This window comes from Falco punctatus, assembly GCF_963210335.1.
Source record: "Falco punctatus genome assembly, chromosome: 10".
NCBI classification, from domain to species: Eukaryota; Metazoa; Chordata; class Aves; order Falconiformes; family Falconidae; genus Falco; species Falco punctatus.
In genome coordinates this window covers 5,649,287-5,662,350 of record NC_137590.1, presented here as the reverse complement: position 1 = coordinate 5,662,350, position 13,064 = coordinate 5,649,287, and positions in this window count along the sequence as shown.

The window sequence follows — 13,064 nt, the reverse complement described above, 5'->3', positions numbered from 1 at the left end:
TTCAGGGGAGCCTTATTTTCATCGCTTCATTTCTTACCCCTTGTTTTTCCCTAAGTACCAAATAAAAAACCAGACAAAAAAGCAAGTGTAAGGTTAAGCCCCAGCTCTGCTGTGCGAAATGCAAACCTGTCAGTTAACCAAGCTGGATTTCCCTCTGGGAATAAACAGCCCTGTCTGTTTGCCCCACGTTGATTATTGCAGGTGACTCTTGGGAATGGCCACAGCCACGCCAGCGGGGACCTCAGGCTCCTGCAGTGGAGCAATGCACGCATCCATGTGCCAGCCCCTGGGGACGGACATGTGGGCCTCCAGGTCCCTGTCCCATGGGGGACACAGCAAGCTGCCTGTGACAGACACCTGTCCCGCTGCTCACTGCCCTCCTGGAAGGCCCCAAAATTTGGGGAAAAGGGCTGTGCTTCCTCCTGCAGAGGGCACTGGGAACGTGCTTTTTGCTTTCCAGGGAAGATCCCCTGGAGCCGATGCAGCTCCCGCTCACCGCCATCCCCTCGCCTCTGCACTCCCTGGGTTTAGGGGCATTTGGTGCAGCATGGACAAGGCTCTTGGCCTCGCTGGGGGAACGCGAGGGCTGGAGAGCTTCTAAATGTGGAAAGCCACCACCAAGAAGGCAGCCTGCTCCCCACTCTGCCGGCCACCCTTGCTTCTCCCTCTGCACTGGAGCCGCGATGTGGTACTGGCTCCTCTTTGGGTGGCACCAAGGTGTGGCTGGCACAGATTTGTGGTGGTTTGTAAAGCCCAGCCGAGACACGCTGCCCATCAGCTCTGTTTCAACAGTGCCAAACCACCAATCTCACCTAAATCTCCAATTACTGAGCCTGAACAAGTTTGACCGCCTCAACACAGAAGATGCTCATGACACGGATGGGTACCTGTGTGAGGATACAGGTACTATCTATCACAGATGGGCATGATAGGATGAGGATACAGGCATGCATCTGTGCCGAGGGCATCTCCCACACTGGGGATGCCCCCCTTGCGCTGGGTTACTCCTCTCCGGTTTTCCCTTGGGAGATGTAGCTCCCCTGAAGCACGTTGCAAAATCCTGTCGCTGTAGCTTTCCCGAGGAAAGGAAAAAATGATCGGCAGCAGAATGTCTGATTTTGATATTCTGACCCAGAAATGGCCTTGCCTCGTTGGGTTTGCATCATTTAACATTTTGCAGTAACCAAATGACACATTTCAGCCAGCTGCGATGGCATTTCCTGTCCCATTGCCCTTCCTGGGGAGAAACTGGGCTGAGGGGAAGGTTTTTTCTCAGGACTGGAGCTAAGCCAAACTAAAATGATCTTAACGTCCCTTGATATATGGCATTTCTTTTCTGTTCAAGCTATCAGATGAGTCTCTCACCTTGCCCTGGCCCTGCTCTAGTCTGTATCAGAAGATGACCATACAATCCCCAGGGATGCTGGGGACCCCTCCAAGAGGGTGGCTGATCCCACCACCATCCCAGGGGAAGGCACCAGAGCTGGCTGGGCTCCCTGAAGTCCCTTGAGGACCTCCATCACCTTTCTCTGGGGCTGAAAAACCCCACATGCACCAGCCCAGCCTCAAGAGGAGGCTGGAGACCTGCAGCCGAGCTCTTCTGCTATGACAGATGGAAATGGGAAGGTGTTTTTTTTTATGAGATGAGAGAGAAAAAGCTAAAGGCCAGTTGTGCAATTAAGTGCCTTAAATGTGGATTTTATTTCGATGTAATGGGATGGTTATTGCATATAAAAGAAGTGCCAGATGGTTGTTAAAACTGCATTTACTAAGTTCTAATAACCATGCATTTGACCTGTAGCCCATCAAGAGCTGCAGCATCTCATTATAAAACAGCTTGGGAGCCCTTGCCCCAGGCAATACCTCTGGCTGGTCCTTGTGGGGACCGTCGCAGGACATAGTCCTGTGGCGTGGCTCTCCAGCCACAGGATGCTTTCCCTGTCTCTGACCTGCAGTTTGTTGGTGATGGTGACAAGGACAGAGGGATAAGGAGGTGTGAAATAAATCTGCCACTTTGGGAAGAGGTGCCAGGACCCCTCCAGGGGGTGCAGGGCAGTGGAAGGTCTCTGTATGCCCCAGGGCAGAGCTCTTTTCTGCTGCCCCACCTGGTACCAAGGGGCTTGGAGGATGGAGGGTGAAGGGGCTGGGGTATGGCTCCTTCTTCTCTCCCTGTGGGACCTTGCTTAAACACATGCAGGAGCAGGCAGGGAAGGAATGAGGTGAATTTATGGAGGGAACTGCAGGTCTCATCCCCCACTGCCCCCCCCCCCCCCCCCCCCCCCCCCCACCTGCTGCAGGCAATGCACAGGGTCCGGGCAGCTCAGTCCCTGCAGTGCCCTGAGGAGGACAGTGCACAGCACCAGCCTCCACAGCACCTCTGGGCTGGATCATGCATTCAAGGGGAGCCCAGGACAAGCAGGAGAGCCCCCAAACCTGCAGGCTGTGCCTCAGCATCCCTCCTGCCAGCTCTGCCTGCCGGCAGCACAGCTAACCTTCCTTCTTTGGTAAAGACTCCAACAATTCCCTTTTTAGGCTTAATACCACCAGTCCCGGGAAGGAACGGGAGCCTGTTCCCCCGTCAGGGCAGCTCTAGGTGGAGGGGCTGCTCGCAGGGCTGCTGCCCGTGCTCTTCTGCATGCACATGGCTTTCCAAAACTGCCCTTGTCCACGGCGCTGCATCCCGGCAGTGTCCTGGCTGGAGAGGCACCGTGGTCCCTGTGCTGTGGGAGCTGGGCAGCTCAACCCACTTTCCCAGGAGCACACCTCGCCCTGGCCCGCACGAAGGTATTACTGCGCTGGCTGGGGTCTGCTTTCCTTATTATTACTCCTGGAAAACTCTACTTGATGAATCCCAGCTGGGAGACTTTTTTTTTTGGGGGGGTCTTATTAAATTGTTGTTATGTATTTTTCCACAGCGCTGTTCATCCTCCCCATCCCACTCTGTGCCCCACCGGACCACTCTGGCAGGAGGGGATGAAGGGCTGCCAGGCTGCCTGGACCTGAACCCAGCCCTTCCCTGTGGCTGTTACACCTGTGGGCTCCCTGGGCACCCCATCCCCAGGACCACTGCCCGCTGCACGGCTCTCTGAGTTAGCCCAATACCTGCATGAGCAGGCAGCTGGCAGTGCCTCCAGCATCCCGTGCCCTCCTGACAGCATCTCCAGGGTGCTGCAGGACACTGCAGAGCCCCCAGTGTATCACCTCCCATTAGAAAAGTGATTTACTGACCTGTTCCCTGCTGCCCCAGCAATGCCACCCACATCCCAGCACTGCCCAGCCCAGGGCAGGAGGATGGATGGAGAGCTGGGAATGGGATGGGAACTCACTGAAAGCCTCCAACAGATGGGTTGCGTTTGCACTATTTCCATCACACACGTTGAAACTCTCCTGTTTTCATGGGATGATGTCAAATCTGGGCTCCTTGTCCAGATTACCTCTGCTGCAGGGAGGGACATGGAGCAGAGGAGGTGGGAGTGGGAGCGGAGGCCATGGAGAAAGGGAGGGATCCGGCCGGGACACCCAGTGGGGTTGTATACCTGCCTTGCCATTGTCTGAGGCTGGGATGAGGCAAACAGGTGAAATGCCGCTGCTCGACCTACTGTTTTTCCCAGCTCCCATGGGCTCCAGCATGTCAAGACCAGGCATTTTCCTAACCAGCTTTTCCCCCTCTACAGACACCACCGGGGTGTGGGCTCATAAAAACTCAGCCAAAGGAGCTGGCAATAAAACTCTGGGAGTTTTAAATAGCTGAGGGTCTGGAGCTATCAAAGGGCAAATTGGTCCTGACCCCTCCAGAGGCACTGGGCAGGTGGAGGTGGCTGGGAGGGGTGATGGATAGCACCAGGATGGGTCTGGAATCACCAGCAAGAAGAAGCCTGGAGGACACTGCAGCACCAGTAAACATGGGATATTTGAGCTTGAGGTCCTCTCTGTTGTACAAAATTATAAAGTCATCACTACCCATTGCAACACCTCCTGCAATGGGCGGGCAGGATCTTACCAGCTGCCCCAAAGCAGGGACACAGGCAAGTCAGAGGCAAAGTGTTGGTGCTTACGCAGAGGTAGCAGCTGGGCCAGGGGAAGGGTGGGGGGCTGCTGCGCTCCCCAGGGCTGAGCGGCTGGAGAAAACCCTTTTCTTGGCTTTGGCAGTGTATGAGTGTGGGTGGAGGGTGGTGACGGGCATGGGGGAGGACCTGTCACAAAACTCCTGCATGTGGTCGAAATCCCAGCTTGGCTGATAATATTTCCCTTCTGTTCCAGCTTTCCTCAAGTCCCTAAATAAGAAAAAAGGCCCCAGGGAGCACTCAGAGAAACTATTAAAAATAATTAAAATAAAACTAAATAAATAAATGCAGAAAGATTGAAGAAATAAACCCAGGCTGCATGAACCCTGGCCTCCTGCACTGCCTGTGCCAGTGCTGCAGTACAGAGCTCCCAACGTTTCTGAGATGCTGAGCCCATTTGGAAACGGTTGCCTGGAGGTTTCCTCCTCTCCTGGCTGGGCTGGGACGGCAGGGATTTACCTACGCCCCTGGCAGCACGGGCTGCAGCTCTCCCCAAGCTCCAGCTGTCTGCAGGCAGGGGAGCAACAGCTCTTTCTTTGCACCAGACCCATGCAGGGACAGCACTGCATTTCTAAAAAGACCTTAGGAGCAGGATCCTGCTGAAGGCGATGAATATTTCGGGGCTGGATGTAAATCACCGTGGCTGCCATGCAGCTGCTCCAGGTTACACCAGTCCGGCTTGGCCCTGCTGGGATGGAGCTGGCTGATGGGTTTGTCTGCTGCCTCCCGCCCCGCTGTCTCGGGGGACACGCTGCTCCTGCCCCACAGCCGGTGGGAAGAAACCAGTTCCTGACTCTTTTAGCAACTGCAAGTATCAGGTTCGGTTTCCTTTGATTCCCGGTGTTTGGTTTGCTCTCCTACTTCATAAATATTCAACCGCCAGATGCTTGAAAAAGTGCCTGCAAATCCCCCTGCCCCCCCCGCCTGTTGGTGGGAGCAGTGCCCATGGCCCCCAGCCCCATCCTGCCGGCATCCAGCCCCGTGGCTAACGCACGGGGCAGAGCCCACCGCCAAAGCCGACAGCTCGTAAACAAGTCCTGTGCCAAAACGCACTGTGAGGGTACCAGGCGCGTCATGCGAAGCAGCTTGAGGGGGTGCAGGCGGAACCGATGTCCTAAACCACAGGGATGGCTCTGGGGGGGACATCCCCAGGGAGCAACGGGAGTGCTGTCCTTGCTTCCCCGAGCACTCTGGGATGCGATGCCCTGCCTGCTCCCTCCCAGCTGCTGTTCGAGGGCAAAACCCAAGGGCCGATGGGGTTAGAAGGAGGCTTTTTGCAGGGAGCCTGATGTTTCCTGGCTCCCCTTTTTTCCCCATGGAACTTGGCAGAGTTACCATGCCCACTTGACCTGTCAGTGGCTGGGGATTCCCACCTGCACCACTGGCATGCACCAAACCTCCAGGCTGCTGGACACCCCCTCACCGATGGGTTAGCCAGGGGTGGAGGGATGGCGGTGAGAGAAAGAGGGGGGGAAAATAAAACCCCAAAGACCCACATTACAGAGAGTTCCTTTTTCAGCAGAGCAGTGCCCTGGCAGGGTCAGCACTGAGGACAGGACAGGGCAGCAAGAACGGTGCAGGGCCGGGGAGCACAGCAGCCCCGCAGCCCCCCTCTGCCTGCACGATCCTGCAAACCCCAGCTCCTGCTTCGCTTTCCCGCTTCTTGCCAAAATCACTCCGGAGCATGTCAGCATGCTGTCATGTAAGGAATCTTGTTTCAGAGATTCTCTTTATTTTCCCCTTTAGATACAAACCAGACACAGCTACGCTTTATTGGGTGTGAGGGCAGGGCTGCCCGCATCCGGCCTCTCGCCGCTCCCTCCCCAGAACGATGCTGGAGTGGATTTGGAGGGCTTGTGCTGTTTGTTTCAGATACTTTTCGCTGTGCATGCAGGGACCATCTACACACGAGTATTTGTGTGCAGGACCCCCCTGCTGTGCTGCAGAAGCCCTGGATGGAAACCGCAGGAGGAGCCGCGTGGCTCGGCGAGGTGGTGCTGGGCTGGCTGGGTGCTGCCTGCCAAGCCTGGGGGCCACGCAAGCCTTGCAGGAGAGAGACGCTTCTTCTTCCCTCTGTTGCGTCACTATTTTGAGGACTGACATCCCATTCCCAGAGGATCACTGCTCCCCATAAGGGCCCTGGGAGGTACTTGCACCCTCCTCTTTTAACCCTCATCTCCCCAAACCCGCTCAGTGAGGCCACAGTCCCCGCACATTCCTCTGCCTCTTATTCCAGGTGACTGCGCAGACCCCAGAGCCCTTTACCTGCCTGACCTCAGGGCTCAGCTCCTGTGCTCTGGGCATGGACAGCAACAGACAAGTCCTGGCCCAGATTCCCCATGCCCCTCTCATTCCCCTGCACCCTTCCCCACAACAAAACAGGGATTTCCCTTCTCCAAATAACTCCCTGTATTTCTGGATGCTTGGGGAGGCAGGGAACAGCTCCCCTTGGCTACACATGCAGAGCAGCAGTGATGAGTGGTTAATCTATTTGGGTGGTATTTACAGGCATGGGAGTAATTTCACTGGTGTTTTCTGGATTTTAGCACTGCTCCATGCCCAGGGCTGGCTGCCACCAGTGCCACTTGCTGCGACCAGGTGGGATCAGGGCTCCCAGCTCAGCTCTGCACCTTTGTGCCAAGATGGAAAATCCCTGGGTGGTGCTGGTGGTCAGACACAGGGGAGGTCAGGCCCTGCAGCACCAGAAGTTCTCCCTGGTGTTTTTTGCATGCTGTGTGTGACACCTGTAATGGGGACAGAGGCTCCCCAGCCGTGCAAACTCCTCTGCAAAGCCCGGTGTTCTCCAGGCATGCTCTGCACAGTTCGCCCTTTCCCACCACCTTGGGACCAGCTGTCTCTAGCCCCCCAGAAATGACTAGGCTGAGTGAGACTTGCTGGGATGGAAAGTATTTGGGATGTCCGGTAGATCAGGGAATGGGAAGTCAGAGCATCTCCCTAACCCCATCACCACTGCCTTCAGTGGGGCAGGCAAGGCAGGGAATCTGACCCATGTCTGACCCATGCAGACATTAGGAAATGGATTTTCTTAGGAGGTTTTCCTGCTTTGCTGTTGTTCTTTCACTCCTCACCTCCTGCTCCTCTCACTGCTGAGGAGCCACTGCCTCCATGTGCACACCCAGTGTCACCCTCTCAGAGATGCTTAGCCTGGGAAGCAACAGTAATCTGCTTAGGTCAGTGAAGGATTAAAACCTTCCCTTGGTCTTTTGAGCTGTCCACCTGCAGCCCCACAGAGAGGGTTTTGGAGCCAGGGCTCCAGCCAGACATGCAGAATTTGCTAGAAAGGGCAGTGGGAGCCAGTGAGCCGTGATGTCCCTGTGATGGAGGTGCAGCACCGAGGGGCTCTGGTCCCAGCTGGCCCCGCTGCTCTGTTTGCTCCCGCACAAGGAAAGCTGCCTGGCTGCCATGCCATGAGGGACCTCGGGCTTCGCAGGAGAGCTCAGCCCCACAGCCAAGCCAAGGGTGCTGAAATCAGTCAGGGGCTTTGAAAGGCTGTGAGATCCCAGGAGATGCCCCAAACCCCACCCGAGTCCCCTTCCAGTCCTGCTCATAGCCTGTGCTGTGCCAGCTGGGACATGGAGCTGTGTCCCCATCACTGCCTGGGACCAGAGAGGTGACGGATGGTGTCTCCAGTTTTACCTGTAGTAACCTGGGAGTAGCTTTTGCTTCTTCCTCTAAATTTAAAGCTCATTCTTACAATATATTGCAGCCTTCATCATGCAAGGCAGATGTTCTGGGGAACACTTTGGATGCAAAGGCTGTTGCACACACAAAGGCTGAAGCATCCTGCCAGCAGTGCCACGCATGGACCTGCTCCCTGCCAGGTGTGGTTCTGAGTGCCCCCCAGAATTACGGGGAGCTGAGGCAACACATCCCCTCTGCTCCCTCCTGTGCTCCTGCATCAGCCCAGCCAGCCCTGACCTCACCTCTCCCCATCTGCAGCTCTGGCCAAAGGTGTCCTGAGCAGGTTCTGCATCCCTGGGGAGGGAACACCCCCCTCTCCAAGGAGCCCTGGCCCATATGGAGCACAGCTTTGCAAATGCACAAGCATTTGTTCAAGAGTTCACTGAAGTTTAAAGTGAGAGCTTGTCTCAGACGCACCCTCTATGATGCTTTTCCATCCCAACTCACATCAAATCATTGCTGGACATTTATTGTTTCTGGGCATGCTCCAGTTCCTCCAGGAGACAGCAATCAGAGGCCCCCTTGCCTCCTTTTTCTCATGTTATCCCCAGGCTCAGCCCCATCCCCCCTAGTTTCCAGCCCTCAAAGCCTCCAAACTCAACACCCCCAAAGCTCCCACCAGGACCTGGGTTGGATCAAGCCGCAGAAGGGTGAGGGCTCTGCACGCACCTGGACCAGACCACGGAGCTCACTCGGGATGGTGGTAACAAGAGGGTAAAGCGGTATGGGACGGGCTGGCTGGGAGCAGAGCATTGCAGTGTGGGGATACAGAGGAGGTGAGGAGATGCTGGAAGATGCCAGGATCCCTGCCGACCAGTGGTTGATGCTCCCTGCTGCATTTGAAAGCGGCTGCAGCCTCAGGATAAGGTTTCCAGTACAAACACTTGGAGATTTTTCACTCCAAGTTTCTGTTCCAAGACTAATTCCTCAATATTCATTTAGGGAGTCTGCCTTTCTGTGGGTGTAAATTGGTGTACCTCCACCACCTCGGAGAGGCCTGCACTGATTTATATCAGCTGAGATACTGACCCTAAATTTGCAGTTTGCACAAATATTCCTGCCAATAAAACTGTTACTTAAAGTATTCACAGAAAGCGAACCCAGGAGGCATGTGAACATGGTCCAAACAAATCTAATTAAAGCTTTCATCCAGAAAATTCTTCCTTGCTATAGAACAAGAATCCATACATTAATACTTGTCCTCACTTCACTGGGGCTAAAAAACTCACTTTGGAGGCTCCGGGTAACTGGTATTTGTGCCAGGCTGAGCACTTACAAACCCTGTTGGCACCTCGGAGCTCCTTTCATCGTCGCCTGCATCCCCATCCTCACAGCATCTCTCTGGATGGCTCCTAGCTTTTTGAAGAAGTTCTCTGCTTAATTCAGACCAGTCCAGTTGAGCTGCAGTAGAGCAGAGGCACAGGCTGCTGGCTGTGCTGGGGAAACAGCTGAAGAAAACATCCTGGCAGATGCTGGCAGGAGCTGGGGAGGACAGAGGTGCCAGCATCACAGGAACTTGGGTGCCACCACCTTGCAGATACATGGTGGAGCTGACCCAGCTGCTGCATCCCAGCTGCATAAATGTAGACACATCATGGCCAGCACAGAGCATCCATGACAAGCATCCCTGTTTTATGGCCTCACTACGTAAACTATTAATGGTGCTGGTACATGAGCCCTCCCACCTTTCAGCACCTGCATAGCCACCCTCACCTGCCACCCCAGCCCATGCTGCTAAGAGACAGAAATCCACCAGTAGCCTTGCTGACAGATAAAATATTTCTCCCCTGACTTGGAAAACAGACAGGTAGTGACTCCCTCCAGTTGCTACCATGGAGGGGTGAAAACAAGCTGTGGGTGCAGCAAGGGATGGGACACGGCAAGGACTGCATTTGCATCAAACTCAGCAGGACCAGGGCAAGGGAGGGAGAATCTGCTGCAGCTGCTGGGTACCCCAAAGCATATGGGCATGCGTTGACCCAAGTCCCAGATGGGGTTCTTTTCTAAGGACATCACTCCCAGGACTTATTTTCACATCACAGCGATGGGGCAGCCTGTGGGGATGCTGTCCTGGTGCATCCCAGTCACAAGTGGGAGCCCAGGACCAGGTCTGCAGGAGGCATCTCTGACCCATTGAAGTCCAAAGACTGGGGGCACAATTGCTTGCTCCTCTAACCTCTTCCCATTTTCTCTGCTTCTGTCTTTCTCTCCCTTGTTTTAGCTGACATTAAGTGGGAATCACCTCATCACTCACCTTTTTCTTCATCACTGCCTCTCCCAGAAGCTAAACAAACAAATCCAAACCCCTTGAACCACTTTCATTTCATCTGCCCTCCCAAAGCCCTGTGTTTTTCTGCAGGATTCCAGCAAGATGGCCCTGCAGGCGTTTTCCAAGACAGGAGAAACTTCAGACAGCAACAAAAATGCATAGAATTTGGCCTATTCTGTTCCCTTACCTTTTGGTGACCTTCAGGGAGCTTTAGACAAACAGCATCTTCCCTCGCTCCCTGGTGTGCCCCAGGACAGCTCCTGCCAGCCCAGCCTAGGCTGTCTGCTGGGGAACAAGCCACAGAAATGGAAAAAGACAAAGAATGAGACAGGTGGGGAGAAAAAGATGAGTTGACTGCTAATGTAAGAATTATTTCCATTGCACGTTCCTTGTGCAACCAAACGGCTGGAGCAAGATCCTTCAGTGCCAGGTGTGCTCCTCATCCCTGCTCCCACCCTGCCTGGCACAGGGCTCTGCAGAGATGCACCGAGACGGGCATTACTGACAAGTCTGTCATGGGAACCAGGAGCTTCACACTTGCTGAGGCCAAAAGTTTTTGCTCTTTGGGCATGCACAGCTGCTGACGGAGTCTGGCTGCTAAAGGGGATGCCTGAACTTTAGATTTGCATTCATCGTAGTCACCTAGGAGGTTTTGGCCTCTGTACAGCTGGAGAAATCCAAGATAAGCAAGCATGACCTCAGCGGTAACTCACTATCCCACCCCTTTCCTCCAGCACATTGCCACGGAATTGCCCGAGGGCACAGACATCCTTCTCCGGAGCCAGGGCTGGATATCACAGGACAAAGACCTGCCTCCTGTCACTGAGGCAGAGCAGTGCCGCACAGAGGGGACTGCTCCTTCTGCAGCACCAGGGCGGAGAGCCAAACCCACTGCTGCAGCTCACCGGGAAAATCCTGTATTTGGAGCAGAGGATAAAATGTCAGAGGATATTTTGTGTCACACACACAAAAGTGTGGCGTTGAAGAAGGAGGCTGGGGCAACAGAAGCTGCCTGACACGGAGGATGCTCTTCCTCCAACTCTCTAGCCAGGGAAGCAGCTAGCTTTTGCCCAGACACCATGGCTTTCATGATGTGTCTGAAAGGAGCAACAAGTATCCCTCAGGATGGCCCACTGAGTCATGGCTCATCTGCCTGGGGATGAGGTCTCCAAGGGGTGCAAAAGCCAGGGCAGGGCCATCTGAGGGACGGATGCTCCCAGAGGTGACTTCATTGCATTCCCACCCTTGGCCATGACTTTAACCTTGACCTGGAGGACTCATACAGCAGGAGCAGATTCATTCCCCGTGCTCAGCCTGAGGGACAGGGTACACTACAAAAGGGTCACTCAGAGCCATTCAGGGGGTTGTGGGGGACACCTGCATCGCATGGCACAACTGCCCAGCACTGCCAAGCATCCTGCTGGGCTCCCCCAGACAGCAGGAAGCACAGCAAGACAGACACACTGCCATCTCCCCCGTGAGTGTTCTACAAGCATGGCAGATGAAATGAAAGAGCAGAAGAGCTGTAAACAGGCTAATTTGAGTGTCTCCCTGGGGCCTTGTCAAGTCAGCTTCAGCTCCAGTCAACACCTCTCACATCAGCCAGAGCCCAGCCAGGCTGCCCGGAGGGACTGGTGTGTTAATGGCTTTCAGGTGCTCCAGCGAGGCATGGAGGAAGGGCACAGGGAAGGCTCTCCCTCCTTCCCACCCTTGTCCCTCATGAAGTCCCCCCAGCTGGCTCCTGGCTCTGCTCTCAAATGTACATTTCACTGCATGGTGCTGATTTCCAGGCTACCCAGCAGGCATTTCTAAGGAATGGTTCTTACCACAGTGGAAAAATATTCTTTCACCCCCAAATTATAGTTAGGGTCAAAAGCAAACAAGAGAGCATGAAGTGTGCCTGTCAAAATCAGCTGAGCTTTTTAATAGACTTCCAGAGATCATTTCCTGGCCAGGTCTCTTCTCCCCTGCTCCCCTTGTTTCCTTCCCCTTTCCCCACCGGAGCTGAAGGCTCCCTCTCAGCCAACATCCCACCTGTTTCTAACCCAAAAGTTCCTGTGCCACATTTCCCAGCAGAAGCAATGAGGCATTCAATGGAAAAAGTAAAAGGTCAGGATGGAGCCATGCCAGGGCTGTAGAACACAATTACAGCTGGGAATGGACTTCCAGAAAATGTCCATCCTTCCTGGTGACAATCCTCAGATGTCCTAGAGATAACACACTGAATGCAGCTCGCCAAGGAGGAGGAGTCCTGGCTGCAGCTTGGGACCCCAAGCATCATGGAAGAGGCAATGGCAACCCCAAATGGCAACCAGGAAAAAGTGAGAACCTGGTTTGAAAGAGCAGGAAATTAGGTAGGCGATTAGGTAGGCAAGCATCCGATCCGTGACAACTGGGCCACCGACACATCAGACAGGCAATGAAACAAAGAGCCAGTGATGAACCCGGCGAGCCACCGTACAGCCAGCAGCAGATGTGTTCAATTAGCCCAAGAGCCAATATCCAACCAAACACCAACCTAGCCAGCAAAAAATAGACAATAGTCTACTTGTTCCATCAAACAGCTGAGTTAATAGCAAAAACGTGCAGGGAGTGAGCGAGCAGCCAAAAACCCACGCCAGCCACTCAGTAAGTCAATTAACCAAAGACCCACATAATCAACCACTTAAGTAGAGCTGAGCAAATAACTCACAATGAGTTATTTATCCATTGAATTTAGCCTCTAGTTTTGCTTGGGCCATCTCTGTGAGCACATGTCAAGTCCCTTCTATTGATTTTCAATTAATCGTGTTTTGGCTTGTTTACTCTGTGCACGGCTGGCCAAAAGTTAACATTTGAACCGCGCTCATTAGCTATGACTGCCCAGGAAGATTACATGTTGCTCTCTGGTCTCAGATTAGATAAGCACAGTTTTGCCAGGGAATCTCAGTCCCCAAAATGCTCTAATGAGGCTGCCGCTCAGCAGCCAGGACACGGTGAGCACATTATTCAAAGAATGAACTTGCCAATCTATTACTGAGCACTTACCC